Source organism: Megalops cyprinoides, chromosome 2 (assembly GCF_013368585.1).
Source record: "Megalops cyprinoides isolate fMegCyp1 chromosome 2, fMegCyp1.pri, whole genome shotgun sequence".
NCBI lineage: Eukaryota > Metazoa > Chordata > Actinopteri > Elopiformes > Megalopidae > Megalops > Megalops cyprinoides.
In genome coordinates, this window is record NC_050584.1 from 62,766,544 (window position 1) to 62,793,946 (window position 27,403).

The window sequence follows — 27,403 nt, forward strand, 5'->3', positions numbered from 1 at the left end:
TTGTTCTTTCAGATCCCCCGAATGCATTGGAACGAGTTTCTGTGCAGAGGAATGTCAGAGTAGCTGTGAATGCCTCTATCCCAAACCAGCTTTAAATTTTCTGTGGGAGACTGTTGATTTCACTCCCTTTCTAATGAGACCCTGTGTACCCTCAGCAGGGGCTCGAAGGGGATCTCTCGCCCCACCCTAACCCACCGCCTCCCTTGACCCTAAACACACCGAGTACCCGAAGGAAGTCTGGGAAAGGTCATGACCTTCATGGCAAAAATGTATCTGTTTGCTGAGGGGCAAGGTCGTCTGCAGGATTACACGGTTACGAGCTTTCAAGGACAGGAAACGTACGTCTGTAACAACATAAGAAATCAGATAGTAGAACCAGCATCTTCAGAGCCGAATACAACACCAAAAAGTGGAACCAAACCTTCCAAACTGCGATTTAAAAAAAAAAAAGGAATAAATGAGGCAAGGAGTGTTGTGGTCGATGGAGCTTTGGTGTTGCTATGGCGATACATACTTGTTGCATGTATCCTTGAGCAGGACCTGAACCCGTAACGGACCGGTCGATCAGAAACTGAGGATATGCATTATCTCCACCGTTTTCAACCGGCATCTCCGCTGGTTAGGAGTTCAACTGCTGCTCGGCTGGCTTCCCAGACCCCTGTTGACCCCGACTGCAGCACGGAGGACCCAGGCCTCCACACCTCCATGACGCAACATGACCCATGACTGTCAAACACCGGCAGCGATACCTCAGAGCAATATCCACTGGACTGCAATAAAAAAAAGATCAGAGGGAAACGTTAGTGTTCAAAAACACGACCTTTGCCCCATGAATCTTAGATACGGACTGCTGATCCCGAAAATCCACCTCTTCCTTCTCAGGGTAGGGTCTTTGAGCACAGTTTGAGATATCTCCAGCAGCACCAGCTGTTTTGCTGAATCTCATTCGCACGTATCTTAACAGTAGGGGTACTGCAACCAATACCACCTTTTTTTTACCCCTACAGCTAACATAGCATAGGTGCCAAGCCACGGGCCGCGAGATTCGTGGAAAAAAAAGCTTCGGCATTTTACCGTGCCGCGGGGCAAGATGTTGAGAGCTTCCTACATCCTACCAATGCTGAAGCGCTGGGATGTCATGCCCTCGGAGGCTGTACATTCTGCTGCGGCTCATCCACACATCCTAACGAAACGCATCCGTGTGTACGTGTTGTCTGTTTGAGCGGACGTTAGTCAGAGCTCCTAATGCGCTGCATTGTGGTCTGCCTCAAAGCTCGACCTCACCAATCACATCGAAACGCCGTCCCATGGTGGATACGAGACAAATCTGACGAAATTAAAGTTTACTCGCAGATATGCGCTCTTTAACAAAGAGCTGTGACGCATTGTAACACAATTTTCGACCATTAACATATCATTGTTTTTTTTTTTTCTGAGCAAGATAGGCTTTTAATATTTTCACTGCCATTTCAACACGTTTCTGTTTTGATTTGCCTGCACTTTTTCTCCACCATGCATCACAAATAAATGACAAATATTATTGCAACTTTTTTTTTTTTTTTAATTTTGGGGCCAACCCCAAAATATGTATTTAGTCTCATTACATAACTTTGAACTCTAAGGAATTACGCAAATTACCAAGGAGGAAATCACAGGCTTAAGAGTATTACAGATTTAAATCATTGCACAATCATGAAAGGTATCATTATTTTAGATTGTCAGTATTGTTTCCTGTGCCCCCTCTTAAACAGCAAAGCTTTCTGTATCCTGTGATTATTCTGCAGGTGCCATATCTGCAGCAACAACAAAATGCTTTTTTTCTCCCCCTCTCTAATCGCTCCGACCAGGAGGGGGATCAGCGCTCCGCCGGAGACGTTAGTGTGTGAGCCGAGAGGCGGAAAAAACAGCGAGCCTCGGTACTGGAGGCTCACTGCAGACTCCGGATCCAGGCGGAAGAGAGGATCCAGGAGTCCACATCTTGCCGGAGTCCCTGGGATTTTAATCATGCCTCTCCGTCTGTATGTGAGTGCAGGCAGGCTGACAATGATTTCCTCAGTGATTACGTACAGAGCGAGTCCCTGCGGGTTAGGGGCCCCCTCTGGAGTCATCCTGATGGCTTTGGGGGCCTTGCTTCCATTTTCCATTATTATGTGGACTACCGGAGCGACAGCGCAGTCCAAGACCTCGCAGGTTTGTGATGAGGAGGGAGCGCGCATCTTCTCTCTGCTTCTTTTACCAATTTAAACGTAGACTTAGATCACATTCAGAACCAAATCCAGCACTAGCTAGCGGGAATTAGAAAAAGGGAGATTCGAATTTAGTTTAGTATGTAAGGAAAAAAAAGTATTTTTCCCCTTTTTTAAGTTTTGTTGCATTTTTTCCCCTTGCACAGCAGGCGACTTGCTGATGTCTTTCCAACGCGATTGCAGTTAAGCTCAAACAGTAAAAGCAATAATCCTGCTTTTGTTTTAAAGCGCATCACTACATGTTTGCACGCGAATGTTTATTATCGGAAGGATGGGACCGCTTGCGACGGAATTACCACTATTTTGACACTTTTCCTGATACCACAGTTGCATTAAATAGGTAGCTTGGATTTTAAACGTGTTACCTCCCTTCGTGTACTTATCCCAGAATTGCTATCGTCATCCAGATCTTATTTTTACATACATTTTTTGCATCTCGAGAGAGCATCCGCTGCTGTGGTCTGTGAAAATAAAACGGGATTGCATAGGATATCCGCTATATATAGTACACGTTTGATCGGTCTGAAACTGAGCAACTTCGGCTGTTTTCTTTAGGATGTCTCGCCGCAAGCAAGCTAAACCAAGATCTCTGAAAGGTAAGTACAATGTTGGCTGTATCTATGGCTAGCTTCAACACGCGAGTGATTCTTAAGGTGGAACCCGTCCGCGTTCGGCAGTTTACCATTAACACGAACAAACTGTTTTAGTGAAAATACCTGCGAATCTCACGGTTGTGCAAAACGGAAACTAGTAGTGGAAAAGTTTTTTAATCCACCGAGTTCATCGAATACTGAGCTTGACGAAACGCTGTTGACCTTAATGTTGCCAAACAGCAGATTTTCAAACTGACGGGACGTGTGTTGCGAAAATGCCCTTTTCGTAAGACTGTTGCTACTTTTGCATAGAATGTCATGATGTTAAAAAGATTTGGGGGGAATCGAATGGGCACATTTTTTTTTGCCGTACGTCAAGAGGTGAGAAGCGATTTTGTGAAGCAAGCGAACCTAAAACGCCTTCTCGTCTGGCTGCATGTGACGGCTATTATTTGAGATGCGCTTCCATCTCCCGACTTCTCCGCGGCTTGTTAGATCAGTTGTTAATGATGTTGAAGAGCCCGAGTCTGATGGAATGTAAGTTTGTAGTGTCGAGTCACGTGACGCCAGGCTGAGCGACGGCAGCGCAGTGGAGAGACACTCGTTCTGGGGGGGGGGGGATAGACTTCAGGAAAAGGGACAGGGAGACGATATGGGAGGAGTGAAAGAAAACAGAAAGTACGAGCACGAGGTTAAGAAAAAAAAAATGACAGTGAATGATTGCCACCGACCTTGTTTTGTGAATTAGACACAAGCCCTTTCAGATACCTGACAGCTATAGGACGGATCAATTACTTTTTAGTATAAGATTAAATTACTGCAAGCCGCAGTTACTATTATTAATAGACGTATTTACTCGTGAAAAATACTATATGTCAACACATATACAAATATGAGCTGTTGAATATATAATCTATGTATGCGGTAGACAATCCGATTGCATTGCCCGTTAATTGCCTATTAATAAAATAAATAATACATTTTCCATTTTAATACTTGCGACTTTATGAATGTAATTTGGAGGGTATTTCGCACTAGGTTATTTTACGGTATGTGCATTAAATTACAAATATGCAGATGGAAAACAGACACTGTATAATATATGTTATCCTGCAATACATTTATTTTATTAGTATTATAAATACTAACAATTATTATTAGTATTTTGGCATATCAGGATATAGAATACCTCATGCATTTTGAATTTATCATACAACATGGTGTGCTAGGTTTAGTCGTCTTTTATGTATTTCTGGAAAGCCACTGATAGGTGAATCCAAAGAGTTTTGTGTCTGTATTTACTTCAGTTTTGTTGTTGTTGTTTAGTTAAAATAGGGACCTTTCAGATATTTCAATTATAGAATGTGATAGCTGCAGTCTCAACATGCAGTTAAGACTAGCATTGAACAGAGGTACTTTTCTTAGGTGAAAGTTGACAGACAAGGGTCTGAAAAGCAGAATCAGTTCCTTACAGGTCAGGCACATAAAATCTGTCTTTGCATTTATGACTAGATGGACTAAGTATAGCGTCTCATAAAAAGCATGTTCACTCTCGTACACACAAACGTACACACACACACTCACCAATGCAAGCACATGTACAGTCCCTCTCAGGCACCACACCAAACACACACACACACACACACACACACACACACACACACACGCGCACACACACATGCACACAAGTATGTCAATGCACATGCCTTCTCTCTCACAGGTTCACATGTAGGCACACACACTGCCAAACATACAGTAGCACACACATGCCCACACACACACACACACACACACACACACGCGCGCGCACACACACACCCACACCCACAGCTTGCAGTTTGCAGTGGGGTAGCTGCCGATCTTCAGGGTTGAGCTCCAGTTCATCTGGCTGGCATTGTATTTTGCACAGCGAATAATTGTTCACAATTTCACAGGCCCAGCTAGAGGTCTGGGGACTTTTTTTTTCCCTCATCCCCCTTCTTGGAAGTCTTTGCCTCAAAGGAAGATTATAAGGTGTGCTGTGTTCTTACAGCCTCCATTTTATTTCAGAAGCACGAGTGTGGCTGAGGAGAGCTTTGGGACTGTGTGGTCCTAGAGGGCACGTCCTTGCCTGAATAAATCAGTTATGCTTTTTTATGTTTGTGAATATTTATCACAGATGTATGAATGTATGCATGTACTTATTTAATAAGCTAACTGTGCAAAATCACATGTTGCGGGGAGCTACTGCTTTTCCTCTAACACCAGTGTATACTGAGAATCTTTTGATTTTGAGGTGTGACATATTTTGCTAGGTAAGGTGACAGTGCCATCGACACATCGAATAGGATGTCACCATTGCCTGTGAAAGTCTGTGAAAATTGTCCTCATGAAAAAAAAAAAGACTTGCACGTTTTTCTTGCATGAGTTTTGAATGATACGTTTCTCTGTTGCTTGAAGAGGGGAAAAAAAAACAAATGTTGGAATGCAAAATTCTGTTTCCCATCAGTGTGATGTCATAACAATGACATCTGGAGCTTTTTTGTGTGGCCAGGTTGAACTGGAGTTGTGTGACCAGCCACAGACACTTCTCTCTTCAGCAGTGATTAAAATGTAATCAGAGCTGTTTCCAGACATCCACAGTCAGCATAACACAGTGTACAACACCCCACTAGACCGAGTCGCTTTCAGGAGGATAGATTTTGCCATTCTGTGATTTTTAATGATTTGTTTTTTCCTATCATTGGCCTGTATATTTACACCATGTAGACAGGTCTTGTTCATTCTAAGCGAGAGCAACAATGTAAGCAGTTGTATCATGTGTGAAACATAATAACACTAATAAGCGTGTTTATTCCGTAACAATTATTTCCATGGGTATAATTTAAACTGAATTCCTCTTCACTTCACTATGGTTGTATGTGAATTGGTACATGTTCTTGATACATTAAATTAACTGTAGTGAAACTGGAATGAGGGTATGGATCAGAGTAAGAAGATTATTATTGTGTTAATAATCTCTATTTTTGTATTCATTGTCTCATTATTATTGTGTTTTACAATGATAATTGAATCATGATCATTTGCAATCGTAGTATGCTATTCACTGTCTGGCTTCAATTTACACTGCCTGTTGTGGAATCATCCGCTAGAAAGGTGTGAGGAATGCTTTTAACAGTTGACCAGCTGAACGCAGACTTGTTGACACTCTGAAATATGCAGACTGCGGCTCTGGCTGATAAATATTAATATTCATCACGCCAGAGGGAAAAAAAAAAAAAAGCATCATGGCAGCGACCACTGTAACGGCGAGCCTTTGAATTACACAATTCAAAATGTGCGTTGCAGCAAGTGATCATGCTCCTTCGGTACTGGCAGAGAAATCTGCACGGGGTGGGAAATGTTTGTACATGAGGGTGCACCCGTCACAGATGGAGTCAGGGGTGAAGACTTGGGATGGGGAAGTGTGTGTGTGGGGGGGGGGCGTGGGGTCACATGCTGGGGATGGGTCACCTGAGGGTGTCTCTCTGGTCCCGAGGGGAAGGGAGGGAAGAGGGAATTTGGGGGGGGGTGGGGGGGGGGGGGGGGGGGGGGGGGGGGAAGCTCGGAATTCGGGCATTTCTCCCTGGAGCCTGGCCCCTTGCCACGGCTTCCCCGGGAGAGGCCGAGTCAGAGGTCACGCTTAAGCCCCGCTGCGGAAAAGGGCAAGTTTACGGCTCCCATTTCTATTAAAATCCGAGATGCAGAGCCGCCCCGCGCCACTGCCGGGGGAATTAATGTTACTGCATACATCCATACATCATGTATGCAAGCGTTTCACCATTTCAGGTGACATTTACCCAGGTTTTATATACATATATATTTATGTGCGTGTGTGTGTGTCCGTGTGTGTGTGTGTCCGTGTGTGTGTGTGTGTGTGTGCGTGCATATCCATAACATTTGATTTCAGAGAGACTGTTTCACACTGTTTCAGTGATGAGACACTTAGATGTACCTCAGTGCTTTTCTTGTCTTTTTACTGGTGTCAGAAGATTGTGTATCTGGTTTAATGAACTGTATATTGTTTATTCCTTGCTTCAAAGGATTGTGATGAATAAAAACCTTAAATACACACTATGAAACAAATTATATTTGCACAAAAGCCAGGTAAACCTAGGATTTTGAAGATCTTGCATGTACCTTAGGTGAGAGATCCCTTATTTATTTATTTTTTTTCTTAAATTTTTTTTGGCTGACATCTCTGTCTAGGTTGATTAATATAGCTTACAGTTTTTACATGTCACCCATTTAAACAACTGGATATTTTTCTGAAGCAGTTCAGGTTAAGCATCTTGTTCAATGCTACAACGGCAGTGCCCCATCTGGGAACCAAATTTGCAACTCCCGTTTACAAGACCAGTTTCGCTCTACCACGCTGTCCTGAGTAGCAGCCTTCAATGCATGGTGATAATTTTAATGATGAATGTTTCTACTTACTGTGAAGTGTCCTCTTCAGACGACTGATTCTTTATCACTCGAAGACGCTGAAGGAGGGAAACAAGCATATTTGTGCTGAGCTGAGTCAGGAGTCTGTTGCCTCTGTCCATTAAGAATAGCCCAGCAACTTGATGGCTTGCACCTTTGTTTGTCTGTTTAGAAAATATATAGCTAAGCTAATTGTTTAGGTTTGCACAGTTACTTTTGCTGATATACATTATATTGTTAACAAAGAAATAATAATATCCTTTATTAGAAATACTTTTATGTTTCCCCTCATGTTTCATTCCAGCTCTACAACTTAAGCATGGGGACCAGTTTCAATGCAGGCGTTTTTCCTGTTCTGTTTGGGAATATTGCTAGTTCGAGCTGTTCACAAATGTCAGCCACTAATTCAGTACCGCTGTGACCATGTGATGTTTTTTTTTTTTTTTTTTCCTTTTAGCACAAAATGAATCTGTTTCAATTAGCGATATTGACGGTATCAGTATTATTGTCCTTGAGAAAAGGAATGGATTTTGTTATTTTCCGTTGAGGTGTAGGCAGAGGTGATAATTGATGTGATCACTGTGTGCTTTCTTGTCACAGAATCCCACCTGAGCAAGTCCTCAATTACCTTCTGTGCTGCCACAGAACAATAATTTTGTTTCCTGCCATCCTATTGGCTGCGGTTGGACGTGGGGGTGGAGTTTCGGCTTGGTGACTGCGGACAAGTGGCGGGGGTAGAATTAATAGACACCCTCCTACTGATTCTGCTGGCTGAGAAGAGCTCAAAATGTCTCTGCCCAAACACTTGGGCATACCTTCACAGTATGGATATGCGGCTAACAAGGGCGCGACTGTCTTGACTGTCACCAACCAATTCACGCTGTCTAGGCCACGACCTGACATTCCCTAGAACACGGCACAGAGGTGACTTGGCCCCCCCCGTCTGTTTCGGATTACTCCACCTTAACCCGATTTATGGACCTGGATTGGCTCTTTATACTCTTGGTTCTGCTGTATTATTTTCATATGATCCTTACTGACGTGGTGATTATTAAAGCAGTGTTCGTGAGAGCTTGCTTTCTCTCTGCCTCAGCCTTTGCCCAGGCTAATCCTTCAGAGTGTCTTTGGGACTGCCTGACTCCTACCTCAAGGCTTCCTTGACCACCTCTTAGTTTTGTCATATTATTCTGTTAAAGACCTTCGAAACCTGCTGTAATTGGTTGTCAGTTCGTACCTGCAAGCTTTTTCTGCGCCTTGGGGTAAATCTGGTTGACACATAACATTCTCACAACCAAACTGTAATGTTACATTTTCATTATCGCTTCACAGTGTTGTTGCAAGGATTTTGTAATGTTAGGAGATGACCTGGTCCTACAATCACATGGTTATTTCCTCATAAATGGGTAATATTACAGTCAAAATCTAGTATTCTGGTTGTATAATTTAGAGCCTTAATTTTCTGGGTTATACATGTATTTAAATAAACACTTGCAGAAAAAAAAAAAACTTTCCATAAAATTGCTAATCACTGTTGTGACTCATTAAGGCTATCCAAAATAATATTTTGTTTTCAGGTTTGCGACAACAAGATACTCAACCATTTTGTTGATACCAAAATCCTCATTTATCTTGTGATCAAAAGAAACATAGATTGTGTTTGAGATCACAAAATATTTAACTTGGCTAAATATATCTGGCTAATATCAAAATAATATTATTAGCCTAACATTCATCTTAAATACGTTATGATCTCAAAGTTGTTGTTTTGTAGTGATTATTTCTTATTTGTGTGATATTATTTCTCATCTGTGGCTGTTATTTACCATGATGTAAACATAAATACCTTTGTTCAAGTCTTGATATACAACAAACAAACCTCCAAAATAATATTTGTCAATGGCTTTAATGTAGGACCTGCTCCCCAAAACTGAGCACCTTCCGCGGGGGTGTGCGTTTCCCTCCACCAGAATGAGCTACTGTTCCCTCGAAATTTTCACCGCCACTGGCAGGCTCATTGTGGTACAGGTAACAATGGCACAGCCAGGACCGACGAGTATTACACCCAAAGAAAAAAAAAAAGGGCTGCCAAAGTGGTGAGATTGGAAGCGCGGGACATGCCTCTTTACATGCTTAAACCTAAAATGAGAAATGACATGATTACCTGGCAGTGCCATTTTAACATCTGAGATGCTCAGGTGCCCCTTTGGAAAGCATTTCCTCTTTCTTCCTCTTTTCCTCTTCCTCCTCTGTTTCCTCTTCTGATTTTTTTTTTTTTTTTGAAAAACGTGATTGATGTGATTATCATTTCACAAACACGTGACCTTTCTCACCAGGCATGTATGTATAAATAAGTCAGTGTTTTTTTAAGAAGAGTTACCAGCTGAGTCCTGTGTGTACAGTAAGAAGCACAGTGTATCGCAATTTGCATATTGTCTCTCAGCAATACTACAAAAATTAATTAATGTGTGGCATTGATCCAACTCCTTCAGGTGATATCCGCTGTGCTCACAAGAAGGCAGTTATTTACTTGTCAGAATGCGGAGTATTGTAAGAAATCCCAGAAAGATTATTACAATTACATATGTATTTGGGTCTTATTTGTGGGACACTGATCTACGTAGCCAGTACTGAGAATATCATTCTACTGATTCAGTCAAAACAAAAAAAGGATTGCTTCTTTGTTATATACGGAGTAAATCTTGTTAGATATTAATATAGTTGCACTTGCTATGCATTATATATATATATATGTCTAGTTACTAGTATGTCCCACAACTGTGTACAGGTCTGAAACCCTGGGTACATCCGGGATGCTTCCAAAGAATTCTGGCATTGAGATATATATATAATTTTTTTTTTTTTTTTTTTGCAGAAGGAATGTTTGAGGGTGGAATACATATAAATGTTAGATGGGAGAGCGTACCAGTGTGCATAATATATTTGGCAAACTTGAAATAATGCTTGTTTTTTGCATAAGTCTCATGACAACAACATACTGAATTAGCTGTGTGAAGTATGAACCCTGTATGACCCTGTGGTACTGCACTGTGAGGTCTGACGAAGACCAGAGTAACAGGTGTTGCTATGTTGAAGAATGACAGCATCAGTCACCTCTTGAATTTGAGGCTTAATCTATAAGATCCTTTTACCACCCATTAAGATACATGAAATTGTGAATACTGCCGTTTTAACAGATTCTCCTTAATACGCTGCAGTGTGGTTAGACTCTGGAGTGTTCCAAATTAGTTGTTATTTAGATTTTTGTCAAGCTTTTTTCATGTTGCATGCAGTGTATTTCACTGTATTCACTTACTGTTTTCTCTCTTTTATTTAGAGCATGAACGCGTAGTTGTTATGATGTCTGCTGTTTTGACTTATTGCTTCTTTTGAATTGGGTTGTTTGTCTGCGCTTGAGATGCTTATTAATCCAGTGCTTTGCGGAACAGAGGCAATACATATGTACCTTCAAAGGGCTGCATGTTGGGGAGAAAAAAAGTCTTCTTTTCAAATTTCCACAGCGCAGTCAGAAGTCACAATGTCGTTCCTGTTATTCCACACTTATTTTCAGGATTGGCCAACATGTTTTGTTATTTTATTTTTATAGATTCCTTTGTTAAATTATTTTTTCTTCTGAATATCTTCTGAATATCCCCTGTGCTCTTCTCTTCTACATACACTGAAAGAATTCAAGCTGTGTTTCATGTTACAGTTGTCAGTATCGATCAGAAAGAGCTCATTCAACAAATGAGGTTTTAACATAAAGAAGATAGTTTTAAGGCAATGCGGTAATTTTATATTCCACAAATGCCTTTCTAACAAGTCTATTCAATTACTATTTGAGGACAGGGAAGTTTTTTTGTTTTGTTTTCCACAGTCTGTAAACACTAATGATGAATGCCTGGCTTACCAAAAGTCTCATTTACTGTGGCGTCCTATGGAGAGAAATGAAACAAAGTTCAAGGAAAAAGGAAAAAAAAAGTTTTATCAGACACACCGTTCAAAAGTGGGAAAGAATATAAAAAAAAATGCTTAAATATGTGAAGCTTAACAAGTTGCCGTGCTCTGAGAAATTGGAGCCGCTGTTCCCCCGTAATGTAAAAGTTGTGTTCTACCCTCGTTGGTCTTTTGTTAAGGATATTCTTCAGTCTCACCTCCCTTATTTCCCCCACAGGGAAAGCTCCCTGTGCCAATTTAAGACGAAGCCATGGGGGATTTATTAAACCCTGCTCTCCAAATTATCCCACACGCGTATTCTCCACAGCGCGAGGAAAAAAAAAAACCCTCACATCAGCATGCTCTGGAGCCTGTTAAGCGTTCTACAACTCCAGAGTGGGCTTGCAGTTCTTGGAAATTTTGCTCAACTTTTTTTTTCTGACTTCTGTGTTGTTGTCGAGGCCGTTTGTTTAGTTCGCGCTCTGCTGTTCCCAAATTTGTATTGGCGCAACTCGTGCCAAGAAATGGGGTGTGAGGGGAAATAGATGGTACCAATACCCTGGTTAAGGAAGTAGATGTGTTCCATAAGGTCACTGCATTATCCGAAATTTAGTCAAATTTAGTCATGGGCCTAGATTGTGTGTCATACTTTGGGTTGCTTTTAAGGAGCCAAGAAAATGTAATAATTGACTAAATGTTATTACAGTGGCTACCAATAAGAAATTCAGAACCATGCCTTAAAAATTAAATGAAACATTATATCATGTAAAAATATGATGATGATGATGACGATGATGATTGAACATACCTTAGTGAAGATGCATTAACATGTGCAGCTTACTCAGAGCTAGTGCACATAGCCACTGTATGAGTTCCAGCTGTGAATGCCACTAGTATGCTGTATCAAAATCTGACCCCTTTTTTTTTGCTACTAATGTCAACTATATGAAATATGAAATGGAATGAATATTCCACTTCACTTACTGTTTTTTCCTAATTCTGCTCTTGCTTTCTGTGATGTTGGGAGACTTTTTTAATGGCAAAAAAAAAATTGCAATCATTTAAAATGAAAACATAAATTTGTTCCGAAGGAGCTGTGTTCTCAGAGGCTTGGTTGACCATGTCATACCTGGATGTTGCAGACACAATATGATTTTATTTTGTAACCAGACTATGCTGTTATCACTTTTTCGCCAGTGCTTTTGCCGGCGATTGCAGTGGTTTTTTGTTTTCTGTCCCGGCCCTTATGGCTGCCGCACAGCCCTGGAGACAATGCCATAAACGTGGAGAGAAAAGTGCTGTCTTGGCCAAACAACAAGTTTGCCACTACATTAAATTGACTCGTCAACTCAATTGATGTAATTTAATTAAAGCAAGATGGACTGGAGTTGGCTCTGCTGGAGCTGGCCCGAAGGCTAAAATTTTATAAAAGAAAATGCGTTTTAATCAGCTGGTGTGCTGAAGGGTGGGTGTCAGAACTCGGAGAGTGGGACCTTTTTTTATCGAACGAACCGGAACATGAGCAAAGAAAGAGACGACCGTTAGGGGAAGGGAAGGGTGTCTGTACCTCCGCTGGAGCAGGAGAGCTCCTCACAGTAGTTTTTAACCACGGTAGTTCTGTTATTCCCCTAACAAAATATGATGACTTAAGAGGCTGTTTGGTGTCAAATCCTTAATTATTGATTCTGTATGTTTAGATTAATTTGGTGTTCACATGTGTTTGTGTGTGTGTGAGAGAGAAGGAGAGAGACCAGGGAAATAGAGTAGATGTAAGCCCATGTCATGAGCACTGTAAGCACACACGTCGCCGCACAGCAAAGATTTAGCAGTTCTTCTGTGGCTCCTCATACAATTTTTTGCCACGAGGGCTGGAAGGGCTGGAAGATAGAGAGAGAGTCAAATGTCATAACTTTAAATGGAGCCGTCCAGACACACTTTGGAATGGCTCGCTTGACATCATTAGTCGTGATTAGCGAAACTTTAGCTTTGCCTTACTTCAGTTACCTCACTCCTAATCCAACAGTTTTCTGTCTCTCATTCTCAGGACTCTCTCTGTCCTTGAGGCATGCCCATTGGTGCAGGGAGCCTCAGTAAAGCAGGGGATTGTGGGTATTGACCACTGGCTAATCCTAGGGCAGCACCTTGAGGTAGTGCGGCCCCTTAAATTAAGCAAAGACCTCTCTCACACATTAGCTGAGAGGCGCCTGTCCTTGTGTTTCGTAATGTGAACACAAAGGTCCCTTTCCATATTCATCTTTGGCTGTTTGTGTTAGCAATTATTTCTGCTGACATTCAGCTCTGTGTGCGTGTGTGCGCATGTGTGTGTGTGTGCGTGTGTGCGCGCACGTGTGTGTGTGTGTGTGTGTTGTGCATAATGCACCACCTGTAGCAGGTTGTGCCTTACAGCACACACATATTTAGAGGCAAATATGTTAGCAGATACCAGACTCACTAAACCAAGCAATAATTTATTATTTTCACAAGAAGCATGTAATGATTCGATGAGAGGGAGGTCTGACACCTCAGTCAGCGGCCTGTGGCTCGCTAAGAATACAGCCTCCTACCCATGTGAATTAAATGCAGCTCTAATTGCTTAAGATATGCAATTTTCTGCCTTTTGAAATGGTTGGTTTGCATTTCCAGCTGATGAGGAGCTCTCCAGCAGGGGGGCCTCTGTCTAAACCAAGTCTCTTTTTTTCCCCGCTTTCTAAAAGCAAAGGGCCTCGATACAACAGGCGTAACTGGGGATACATTTCAACTGCGGGGTGGAACTACAAGCTGTAGATGCCTTGGTGAGATCCTAATTATGCATGTACCAGGTGGGAGGCTTTTGTTTCTTACCTGCTGCTGAAATCCATTTAGCTCTCCACACGTGCCTCTTCTACTAAGAACTTTGTGGTTAAAAGAAAAAAAATGCTATTATGATAACTTTAAGGATGCTGATGCTGGGTTTTTCTTTTTTTTTGGGGGGGGGGGGGCGTTTCAAGACTGAGCTGTTAAGAAAAAGTTAAAAGTTAATCAGTAGGAAAAAAAGTGTGCACATGATGTGACATACAGCATGTTTGTGTAGACTTTGTCGGTGTTACTTTTTCTTGGAAGGATGAAAAAATAGGGAAAAAATATTTAGGTCAGGGTGTTCTTTTTTTCTAATGGTCATTAATATTTTGCTATGGAGTCAACTCATTCTATTTACAGTATATCTACAGTGTGTATCTATAGTATATATATAATATATATATCTATAATATGTATCAAACAGACAAGTATCACATATTTTTGTTCTCTTTGTTTTATTTTTTACCAAGAAAAATGTAGACAAAAAACAGCACAGCTTTTCATTCCTAAAGTTAGTTCACCAAGTCAAAGAAAAAGGTGTTTTTTTTTTTTTTTTGTAAAATACGTTTTCCTGATACTTACAACTCATGTAATGCATTTGTGCTGGCTGGTTTGTCCGGGACTGATCTGGAAACAGCTGAATGACCCAGGAGGCTCATTTACAATTATCAAATGCACATGTACACATGCATGCACAAGCACATGAACTAAAAAAGTGTTTTTCCACCTTTTTTTGGTTGCAGGCATTAGCAATCATGTGAAGTGTGTGAAAGCACCAAATCACATCGCCTATCACTGTGCGTTTAATGTTACCGGGTCTCCGTTAAATATGCCTCAGTAATGGCTTGCCGCGATGTGAGGTAGTACATTCGCGCCTCCGACGCTATTTCTAGTTGTTACAAATGGTTGAAAAAGGTCAGCTGTGTCACGGAACCTCCCACGGAGTGTTTATTTTCAACACGGGTATCGAATGGCGTTTCCAGTTCGAGAGCAGTGCTGTGCGTCTATGCTGCTGTGATCCGATTGTTTGTGTGGGTGTCTTTCGGAGAGCACAATCCCCAGACTCTTCAGCGCTGGGTTTTGTTTGAGGCTCCGAGTGCGGACTGGGAAGCTGTGCTTCCCTTGTGGAGCGGAGCTCTTTGCCTCGGTTCTCTTTTTAGCTCGCATTTGTTTGTTTTTCGGTAATTTGGTCCATAAGAATCGTTGTTAGTAACGAGGATTCTTTGAGTTTCTGAAGCTACTGTAATGTCCAAAAGCTTCTTAAGGCCCGTGCAGCCTCATTGAGTAACGTTACTGTCGCAGCTGAAACCAATCCCGGTGGCTATGCTGAAGCGGTGCCTTTGGGGTCTTTTTCCATCATTCAGAATAAGCGTGGCCAGGCGTGCACGGGGGGCGGGTGGTGGCGGGGGGGGGTGTTGGGGGGGTCACTGATGGTGCTATCAAAGTATAAAGATATGGAAATATGGCTGTTAATGAGAGGTACGGCCGAATCTCCCCGCTGAATACAGAAGGATGATAACATTCTGGAACATATTTCCGACTGTTTGTCAGACAGCAGTCGTACAGTCAGGGAGAAGGGGGGAGAGGAGGAAACAGAGATTCTAACGTAAAGAATGAACATTTAAAAAAAAAAAAATAGATTAAAGAATGAAGAATGCAGTCTGCAATGATCTGTCAGAGCTCCTCCAGTTACCCAAATCAACAGGCTTATTTATGTGAACCAAAAACAGAAACCCAACACTGTGTCCCCACAGGACTAAGGGCTTAAAAGGAGCACTAGTGGCTAAGAGACTGGTCATCTGTGGGACAGATCCACTTTCTGTCCCGCCAGCAGGAGTGATGAAATTGTATTTGTTATTAATATATTATGTTACGATTTTTTTTTTTTATATTGTTAAATATTTTGCTAGCAGGTGCCGTTATCTAGAGCAACTTCCATAGTATTCATTTTTACTGCTGGAAATTTCTACTGAACCAGTTTCCACCGAGAACCTTTTCTCAAAGGTACAGTGGCATGACCAGGCTTGGTGCCAGGAGGAAATACGGTGGGGTGCACAAAAAGTCATAAGTACTGTGTAGAGATTGGAATATAAGGAGACAACTGGGGGGTGCACTGAGGTCTGTGGGGGTGCTTAGGGGTGCACTGCACCCCCAGAAAGTGCAGAGTCTGGGCATGACCCCACCAGTGAATGAACCCTGCAGCCTTTCAGTTACAGGCCCAGGTCCATAACCGCTACACCGCACCGCATTAGCATAATGCTGACCTGCATACAGCAGGAGAGAGTTGCGGTGTTCTGCTGTGTAATCTGTGTCACGACTGCACAGATCAGTGCAGCGGCTAACACGCATGGATCAGCGGAGAGGACGAGCCGCCTAGATGTTTGAAAGATGAGTGGATCTGCGCACAATTTCAACTTGTTCGCAGCTGCTAGCATTAGTGTTTCCTCCCTTGTGGCTCCCAAACTGTACATTTTTTTTTTCCACGAAGGATCGTTTGTGATGGCCATGATCGTCAAGTCGTTTTCGCACCAGGGTGGCGACTGTCGGGTTGCTCTCCCGGATTAGCGCCGCACGGCTTTGGCGACCGCAGGGCGGCTCCTAGGGTCAAGGCACGACTAACCGCCAGGGGGTGCGGGGCGGAGAAACCCCAAGCGGGCGCGGGAGACGCCGTTGGCTGTGGAGGAATGCGAAGCCCGGCCCTCGGTACGGAAGGTTCCTCTCCCCCCCCCGCACCAACACGCACGCTAATTCCTGTTGGGTCACGTCGGCATCGCCCTCATTAGCGAGAGATCACCTGTCGGCGCCTCTCGCGTGTCACGCGCGCCCGGCACGCCGTCACCCCTGCCGGTGTCTTAGCGAGAGAAGTGCCACCTCGATTAATGAGAAATGCTGTGGCACGCCGCCGCGGTTCCAACGCATGAAAAAATAAAAAAAAAAACTCACGGAACGTGTTCCAGACAGCGGTTGGATAGTCCGGGATTGTTTATGACAGCGGTCCAGAAGTTTACTCTCGCTCTCTCACTCTCTGTCTCTCTCTCCCTCTCACTCTCTCTCTGTCTCTCTCTCCCTCTCACTCTCTCTCTGTCTCCCCCCCTACCCCCCCCCCGCTCGAGTGAATGAACGGGGCAGCGAGTCACAGCGCTCTCACAGTGCTGCAGGTGCCAGTTTTGTGAATATACTCGTTTTTAGCCAATTAAAGGTGCAGACCAATAATAAACAGCTCTACATTAATACCAACATAGTCTGGCAGGCCTGGTACATATACAGCGCTGTTGTTGAGGATAAGTAAGACAAGACAATCCCAGTCTGCATTATGAAATTATTCCATAGATGTCCTTGTAAAGCATTGTGCCTGTTAAGTCTTCTTTGTTTTATGTACATGTTTGTTTATGAATGTGCATAACAGATTTTGATATATCCAAGAAACATGATGGATTCTTTCAGTACCCAGAGAGTATTACCCTGACCACTACCCCCCCCCCCCCCCCAGGTTCTGTTGTGTGTCTGTGTGAGCTTTCATAGCTTTGTGGCTCGCTTTACCGTTTGCATGGCGTACGGGCACTCCATCATGTCAGGCTTTGGTTTGCGGAAGGCCGTCAGCGCACCGACGTTATGATGTCCTGTGACAAAATGATGGATATCCCAGGGCACTGTTTTTTTTTTTTCTTTGTTTTTTTTTTCCTTAGCGCCAGCGAGGTGCGCAACACGTGAGAGTGCGAGATGGCCGGGGCGGGAGATGATGTACGATAGGCGTGTTCGCAGGCTATTGACATGCGTGCTGAAACTGTCAGTGCTGCAGCTCTACGGGTCTTGGGGGGCAGGGGGGGGGGGGATTAGCGCAGGCTATGACACGTGGGCCTATTGATAAGCCAGAAGCCTGTGTTTGTGCCTTCGTTTTCCACTGTATGCAATCACAGAGCCACGTTAAGCAATGTGAAATGTGGTAATTTCGGTTTCAAGGGCAGAACGACGGCCTGTGAGGCCACTGAGGGACGCAGTGTGCCAAGCGCTGTGTTTTTCAACAAATCATCGATGACTTTATTTTGGTGGCGCGTTAGCGTTAGCGTCCCCGGTTTAAGTGGTCGGCCGTGTGCTTTTCCCGCCACTGCCCACAGATATAGAATCATCATATTTCACTTTTTTCGGCACAGACAGCCAACCCACTGGTTGCTTTCTTAGGAATTTTGTAGCTTAGGAGTATTTTTTTTTTCCTCACTAAGCCAGTTGCCTGTCTGATACAAATGTGTACACATAATGCTGATTCTGACAGTTTTGCTCTACTTTGTTTTTTTAACGGCTCATTTTTCTCTCTCTCTCTCTCTCTCCCCCTCTCTCCCTCTCTCTCTCTGTCTCCGTCTGTCTCTCTTTTCATGGCAGTAGAAGAAAATGAGACAGAGGACCAGTACGCTGCAGGGGGAAGGACAGCTACTTCCAGCGGTACGCTCTGCTTATTCATCACAGGCTTTGCATTCTGCACACAGGCTTTTCAGTGCTGGTTCCGGTTGTGTGTGTGTGTGTGTGTGTGTGTGCGTGCGTGTGCATGTGTGTGTGCGTGCAAGCATATGTGTGCGTGCATGCGCGTGTATGTGTGTGTGTCTGTATTTGTGCGTGTGTGTGTGTGTGTGTTTTCACGCGCGTGTGTGTGCTTGTGTATGTGTGTGCTTGCGTGTGTGTGTGTGTGTGTATTTGTGTGTTGGTAGAGTGGATCTGAACTTGTGTCACCCACGCACTGAAAAAAGGCACACAGTGGGTGCTCTCATCAATGTGTGCTTTTGTGTGTGTTTATAGACTGGATCTGAACTCAGGTCACCCATACACTGCAAGCAGGTTCACATTGGCTGTCCTAATTTGTGTGCGTGTCTGCCTGCCTACGTGTGTATGTGTGAGTGTTTATACATGTACTTATATGTTGAAGGGGAGTTTACAGAGGTACTAAAGCTTTGAGACCTGTTTGTGTGTGTGTGAGAGGGTGTGTACGGGCATTTGAATATCCAAGGTCGGGGAGTTTAAAGAGGTGCCAATTCTTTGAGTACTCGTGTGTGTGTGTGTGTGTGTGTGTGTGTGTGTGTGTGTGTGTGTGTGTGTGTGTGTGTGTGTGTGTGTGTGTGTGTGAGGGTGCGTACGTGGATTTATGAATTAAATCTCGGGGAGTTTTAATAGGTGCAAAATGTTCGAGTCCTCGTACGCGTGGGTGTGTGTGTGTGTGTGTGTGTGTGTGTGTGTATGTGCGTTTGTGTTTATGTGTGTGCTTGTACGTGTGTGTGTGTGTGCGTATGTGTATGTGTGTATGTGGGTGTGTGTGCGTATATGTGTGTGCTTGTACGTATGTGTTTGTGTGTGTGTGTGTGTGTTTGTGTGTGTGTATGTGTATGTGTGCATGTGTGCGCGTCTGCTTCGTGGCCATGCTGCATTCCCGCGGGCAGCCACTGTCCGCGAGGTGGAGAACGTGCGAGGCGCGTGGATGTCCCTTTCTCGTAGCGTGGCTCTTTCTCCCAGCCCACCAGGGCCAGAGAGGAAATCCAGGTCAGGCTTTCAGATGGCCGATATGAATGAGACACACTCTTAAAGCAACGCTCTCCCTCTCTCTTTCTCCCTCCCTCTCTCTCTCTCTCTCTCTCTCTCCCTCTTCTCCGGTAAAGGTTAGATCTCATGTGTAGTTATTTTAAACCTAATATGGATTGCTTTGTCCGGCTGCCGGGCTCTTTGGGCACTCCAAAGCTGCCGTGATAAAGTATTGATAAGCTTTTTTTTTTTGCGGAGAAACCCAGCTCAGAGAATCGGAGTTGTGCGAAGACGCGGGTGCAAAAACGGGGTGGGGGTTGATGGGGGCTTTAGACCTGTCCGTGCCATGTAGTTTTTTCCCAGTCCGTCGGCGGGGCCCTACCCGCTGCTGTCTGTCCGTCTGACAAGCCCCCCCCCAGCTCGCATCCCCAGACAATGCCTGCGACCTCTCAAACTCTTGCTAACGGGAGGGACCGATTACAACTTCCTCACCGGGCCTGACTCCCGTTTCCGCGGCGGCGGCGGAGTCGGCAGGCCAGACTGATGTTGGCATGGTGACGGGAACGCCCGCGCAGCCCCGTGCAAGGTGGTGGTGGTGGGGGGGGGTGGGGGGGTTTGTGAATCGTCTCCCGGCAGGCGTACCCCCCACTGCTTTGCTCTGTGTGGCCTAAGCGGCCCCACTCTTGGAGGTGAGAGCAGTGTGTATTTACAGTGGCCTGCGCTCTGGCCCGCAGCATCTCCAGTGCTTTGTGGAAAATCGCATCGCTGAGAGTAGCATTAGCACGTCGGTTTGTGTGTGTGTGTGTGCTTGTTCCCGCGTGTGTTTGTACGTGCGTTTTCAGAATACATTTTCCCTCTTTTAATTGAAATGAATTTACATCATCTCCTCTCAGTGTTTTCTATTTAATCTCCTGTTGTGCCGATAATGTTTCTGCGTCTTGAAGCCATCCTTTGATTCTCTGCCATTACCTCCACACATTATGCAATAACACACTTTGAATATGAGACAATAAGTACCGCATTCACATTTTTTATTGCATTTGTAATTCCTTGAGCAGCGCATTAATGACATAGTGCTATGCTTTTCATGATGGATGACAGGAATTGTATTAATCAAAAATATGTTTGCAAATAATCACCAAATTCTTCTTATAAAAATGTGAAAATATTTAGATTCTGAAAAGTTTTTCCAAAGGTGCTCAGTCCTTTTCAGTTTTATTTGATTTTATTTTTTGAGTGATCTAAAGTGATGCGGGTTTTAATGTTTTGCTGTTTGGATCATGTCTGCGCTGAGTTCCTGAAATAGAGACCAGACAAAGTTATGAATATTTTAGACAGTGAAAAGATGGCCTGCACTTTGCAGCGCAAAGAGGCGGAGTGTTGCTCACTGTCAAGCCTGAGTGTATGACTCGAGTAGTGAGACTGAGATACCTAATTAATTTCACAGCATACAAGGGTTGAAGTGCTGCGCACTGCATTAAATACCGGATATCAGTAGACTGTATTCCATTTGTCAGTTGTTTAAATAAATAAATGTGTTCGTTATAAATATTTCTTTAAAAAGACAGTGTGTTTTGTCCGTGTGTCTGTCTCTGTGTTTTACACAGCGGGCTTTTATTGGATTATCGTTACCTTGTAATTTAGAGCATAAGAGCGCCAAATTCGTGACGTTACTGAATTTCAATATTACTTGCAGTTACAGTATTGAATTAATGCTATTTCACTGTGTGAGACCATTAGGTCATTAATACAGCATTAGTTGTTTTCAAGCACCTAGAAGCAAAATTAACAAGATAATATGGGATAGTGTAACAAATATTTTTATTTTAGTTTGTGCAAAAAAGAAAAAAACAAATGGTGGAATTAATTTGAGCAGTCCCCCCCCCAACACCCACTCCCCACACACCGCACCAAAATACATGCTGTCAGATGAAAAATACATCAAGGTGCATGTTTGTTTACAGTGGATTAGGACACAGGTGTGTGGCTCTTTCAAATGCTTTCCCTCAAGCCCTGTAGAAGGAGAGAAAATGGTTTCAGTTGTAGAGCGTGGTTTGCAGAACTGAGGGGATATTTCCCTCACATGAACTGAGCAAAAAAAAAACAACACTGAGAATATTGAGGCAATACAATTAAATAAATACAATACAATTTTTGCAGACATATAGAACTCATTTAATATCACCTTATTTAATCTTGCAACCCTCTTTAATACCATATTTTTCAGAAATCACTTGCTGTCCATATCTGCTTTCAGCATTTAATGGAGTCTTTGAATGTCACTGGCAAACCTGTGTATTGTCAGCTGCTGGGTTGCTGGTTGTAGCTTTTTGGCTCTTTAGGGTGTGAAAATAATTGATTTAACCAGCAATGCCATACTTAGCTGTGAGCGGCCAATCAAAGGCGAAGGGCGGATGCTGAGGATATCGTCAGCTAAGCTGGCAGTGAATGGTTAGCTTGTCACAGCTGTAGGGATAATGTCTACATGTCGACACTCCTGTCGGTCATTAATACAGGCTCTGGTGATGTATGTTAATAAGCATGTCACTGTGGTCAAGCACATGATGTCTTTATTGAAAACACTGCTTTAAAGCAACAAAACACTGTGTAATGCTCTTAATAGTAATGTTAAGGTTTTTTTTTTAAGCTGTGGTTTTGTAATTTTGTGAGAGGAATTTGTCCTTCTTGGCCCTTCCATTTCTTTCATACGCAGCATTGTTTGAAATGGAAGCAAATACCGATTTAGAAAAACACACACATACACACACAAAAAAAAAAAAAACATGAAGCTGATGCAAGCTGAAATCGCCTTGTCAGTCTCCAAATCTTTCTCGAAAACAAATTAAATTCTGAGAGGGGGGAAAAATTGTTTGTGTGTAAATATGAGTGCAACATGTTAGTAAAAACCTGGCCTCCGGATAAACACACACACACACACACACACACACACACACACGCAGATATGCTTTGTGATGGTCTTTGTGCGTGTGTTTCCACCATCTGTGATGTGTAGCGGGACAGCTGAACAAAGGATAACAACGGTCATGTTAAGGAGGGGAAAAAAACCCAGCGTAATGTTCATTATCAGGAGTGTGTGGCGTGTGGCTCTCCTCTCTGTGCAGAGATTTAATGAGACAGTATTTTTACTGAGAGACTAGCGGGATAGACGTAAGATCGGCAGCCTCCCGTTACCACTGTGCTGGCTGTATATAATTATAACCACATGATCTCTCCTCTCTTTCGTTTTTTTTTTCCCTGTATCCTCACTGTGTCAGGTTTCAGCTATTTTCTGGAAGGGAGATGTCAAATCCACTAAAACGGAGCGGACTGAGTTCTATTGTAGAAAGATCTGAAGGCCGTGGAAATTTCAGATATGATACAGTTAAAGCGGGGAGATCAATCCGGACCGGGCCCGCTCCTTTAGTCGGTTCTGGATGTACGTGGGGCTGCGAGGAGGAAGGCTTTGAGATCACGGCTTCTAAAGTTTGCGCTGGTTTATTCATTCTTTGGTCTTCCTCTGTTCATTTGACACTGCAAGAGGCTTTGTTAAATATTTTCATACCCTACGAAGGGGGGGGGGGGGCCTGGAGGAGGGGGGTCAGTGGGGTTTTGATGGCTTTGATTTTTTTTTTCCTGTCGTCTTTCTCTTTGGTTTCTTTGCGATACAAAGTTGTCGTTGACGAGTGCAGGGTTTAACCGCTTGCCTCGTCCTTCAGTGCCACGCTTCTCGGCAAAGAGCTCTACGCAGTAGCTGTTCGACTGCTGCTGGCTCTGTGTCAGTCTCTCCTCCTCAGCGCAAGTGCAGGATTGCCCAGACTGACAGAAATCTCTCTCTTTCCCTCTGTTTCCCTTTTTCTCTCTCCTCTCTTTCACTCTCTTTCTCTCCCTCTCTTTTTAGCTCTCGGATAATCTTAACAATCAACTCCCTCCACAGTAAGCATTTTAGGAAAGACAAATGGAACCTTCCTGTTTCCTAGAGTTATGAAGTCATGCTTTACTAGAGGGTTAATACAAATCAGCTATTCAGCTTCACCAGTTATGAGGAAGGAAAAGAAGAAAAAGTCATCTAATTGTGTACTTTTACAGTTCTCTGCATTTTTCAATTTTTATTTTCTATTTTTACAGCAACTCAACTCTTTTTGTAATGTTATACTTTTAACTGTATTATATTTAAACTGGTCATTTAAAAATAAGTACATTTTTCCCATTTTTCATATTGAACAGATGAGTTATTTTAGGTAACAAGCTAAATACAAAAATGCGTTTTGCACACTTGTGGTTTTAAACTACTCAGAAATGAACAATTCAACAATTTGGAGAGAATTGAGCAAGGATATATAAACAAGAAGTATATAAACACATGCACAGGCACGCACACGCACACACACACACACACACACACAAATACACACTCACACACACACAGACTTAGTTTGTAACAAACAGACCAGTGAGGAAGCACTGTGTTAAAAGGCTTTTCCAGCTCTGTTTAAACTGCTATCAGTCCCATCATATTTCCTTTTCCAAACTGACTCGTCATTCAGCCCTTAAATATGGAAGTGTGTCCCAGTGCATGTGAAAGCACTCTATCCATGTGCCCCATCTGGGTGTTGGGTCACCCCTTTTTTTTTCCTCCTTTTCGCCCCTCAGAGTTCAAGTGGACCTGAGCTGGTGCCGACAAGGGCCCAGATTCCCAGAAGGAGTGTCTAAAGTGATAGACCCAGGCCAGTGGCCAGCCTGCACGCCAGAACTTTTGAGCTTCAAGCCTCTGCCCCCTGAGTGGGAGGGGCTATGCAATTTTTTTGTCAGGCGGTGGGGGGGATGGGGGTTGATTCAACAGGGTCAGGGGATTCAGAAGGTGCAGAGATGCAGCAGGAGCCACCTGGGGGGAGTGGGGCACGATGCAGGGGGTACGCTGCGTGTGCATGTGTGTGTGTGTGTTTGTGTGTGTGTGTGTGCGCGCTTGTGTGCGTGTGCGTACGTGTGTATACGTGTGTGTGTGCGTACGTGTGCGTACGTGTGTGTGTGTGTAAATGAGTGGTGGTGGACGTGCACATGACAGGCAACTCTCTTCACCAGATGAATGTCGCCAGATGATAAATGTCACCCAGGACCCGAGTGCCAGAGGGAGATTGGTCCAATCAGAATCATATTTTATCAGCCAAGTATGCTTTTACACATACAAGGAATCTGACTCTGGTTCTGTCAGACATCAGATGACGTTACAGCAGTTTACAGCGGGGTTAGCTTCTGCTGTGTTCAGTTCGCGGAGACCGAAAACCCTCCTCTTTGCAGTGTTGACACGCGAATACAGAATTGCACATCTGTTTCCTTGAATTCAGTGAACCTCAACCTCAGTGGAAATGTGAAAGTCATGTTGCTGTGATCACAGAAGTTAAAGACGACTACCAGTGCCAAGCCAATATACATTTTACAGATCTGTGTATCAGGGCAAATCTGGCAAAGCTCAGATTTTCTTTTTTCAGGTTTTTTGAAGAAGCAGAAGCTTCATTTCCGTACACAGTGCTTTAATGTAACGCTGTTTTTTTGTGTTTCCTGTCCCCCTTTTAGTTTTCTGATCAGCATTCTGTCTGTTTCCCTGTCACATCTGTAGGTAAAACAGTAACTAGGAACAGATTCTAAACTGAATTACTTTAATGATCATCAATGTACCTGTCAATCAAAGATGTCAGCAAATGCACAGATGAGTCGAGAGTTCTCACTTGTGAGGAGCTAGCTCTCAAACGCACCGACTGGACGTTTGTGTGCGTGTGTGAGAGAGCGTGTGTGTGCATGCGTGCGTGCATGTGTGAGCATGTGTGTGTGTGCGTGCATGCGTGCGTGTGTATGTGCGTGTGTGTGTGTGTGCGCGTTTGTGTGTGTGCGTGTGTGTGTACATACATCTTGTGTCTCTTACAAATATTTACATCAAGGGAACTGGAAATGTGATCACTCCCTAAAGGCATAAATATTCAACCAACCAAACTGCTCATGTGGATACCTTTCAGTGTGCTGCAGTGGTGAAGAAAGGGAAACTGGTTAACAATTTGGCATCTGCCAAATGAATAAATGTAAATGTAACAAACTGGACTTTTGCCAGAAGGTTGCATGATCAAATCCACGATAGGGTTCTGCTGTTATGCCCTTAAGCAAATTATTAAACACCTGAACGACTTCTGTAACTCCAGCTGCATACATGTATAGCATGTAAAAATGACTGTGTAAGTCACATTGGATCAGAAGATTATCATGCAAAAATGCAGTGTTCTGTAAATACTTTTTTATTATCTATCTATCTCTTATATATGTGTCTGTCAATCTGTGTCCCTATCTATTTGTCTGCGCGATGGACAAGCGACATGCACAACGCACACACACACACACACACACACACACACACACACACACACACACACACACCAAACAGGGATTCACAGAAACAGACGATTCCCCCATATTAAAACGAGCCTATTTTGTTTTTCGCTCAGCGGTGTCCGTAGGTCCCCACCACCATCCCCCGCCCCCAACCACCCCCCCCCCCCCAATGTTCCACCCCAACTGTGGAGACAAGCGTTTGCTCCCTGTTTAGAGATGAAATTAAGGACAAAAGCGGGGGAATATCGTATGTGCCCGACCTGCTACTGCCCTCCTGGACAGATAAATAATTCAGGGGAAACCTTCTAACGCTCTATCTGAGCCCAGTCTGAGGGGAGGAACGCGGAGGGGAGGACAGCGGCATGTGCTGTTGTTCTTCCTCATCTGCAGTTTGTTCCTCGGTGTCTTCATCAAATATCAGGGGCGAATGGACCAACTCTACCACATGCCTGCAGAATTCTCCTCTTATATCATTTTTTCTGTGTTCATGTCCAAGAGTTTATCATGGTGTGCGTGTGCGTGTGCGTGTGCGTGTGCGCGTGCGCGCGTGTGTGTGTGTGAGTGTGAGTGTTATTGTCTGTGTGTGAGTGTGAGAGTGTGTGTGTGAGAGTGTGAGTGTGTGTGTGTGTGTGTGTGTGTGTGTGTGTGTGTGTGTGTGTGTGTGTGTGTGAGTGTGAGAGTGTCTGCTGTATGGTTGGACAGAACAAACATGCAGTACAGCAAGTGACCTTTCATGCTTGGCGCATCCAGCCCCACAACTATACAGGCCTTATTTTTAAACACTTGCGGGGGTTTAGTATTAAAATTTTTCGACATATCCACAAGATGTATGTGTACGATGATTCCTTATGCAAGGCAGTGATATTTATTGTCTGAGAAGGTGACACAAGCCACATTTTACACGTTGCTGGGAGTGCAGATTTACAGTGCATGTTTAATGCTGCAATATAAACCAATGAGAAGGTGCTCTTGATATTTAGACTTGCTGCTCTTGGGACCTTATTGTAACTTTTTTTTTTTTGCAAGAAATAAAAAATGATCTTGGAGGGGCTTCATTTTTCAACTGGCCTTGTTGTCCCATAAATTAACTAAAGGCGTGCGATAATGCTCGAATGACCCAGTTTTAAAGTAAGTTTAAAACGCGTCTCAGCCGCGGCGCCGCGAATGCACCTCTGTGGGCGCGGCTTGCAGCGTTCCGTACGCGGCAGCCGTGCCTTGTGGCGCTATGGCTACGAGCGCGGAAACTTCCGGAAGCATCCTAATGACTCGCCAACCGGCTGACCCGCGCTTGACACCAAAAACCGCCAGGATGCAACTCCCGCTTTCTTGTTCGTTGCCCCACGGCCCTCGGCACCCAGAGCCTGGGGAACGCCGCGGATCCTTTCCCCGTTTGTTTTTCTGCGTTTTTGATTTTTTTTCTCTCTCTCCCTTCTACCGCGCAGATCCGGACGGCAAACTAGGCGCGGCAGCGGCGGC

The 27,403-nt window shown here is 43.8% G+C and overlaps 1 long non-coding RNA gene across 1 annotated transcript; it reads left to right on the forward strand.

Moving 5' to 3' along the window:
* Positions 1–2,028: 2,028 nt before the first annotated feature.
* LOC118773374 lies at positions 2,029–27,403 on the forward strand. Its single transcript, XR_005004726.1, has 3 exons — positions 2,029–2,842; positions 18,428–18,487; positions 27,370–27,403. It is a non-coding gene; the product is annotated as an uncharacterized LOC118773374 (long non-coding RNA).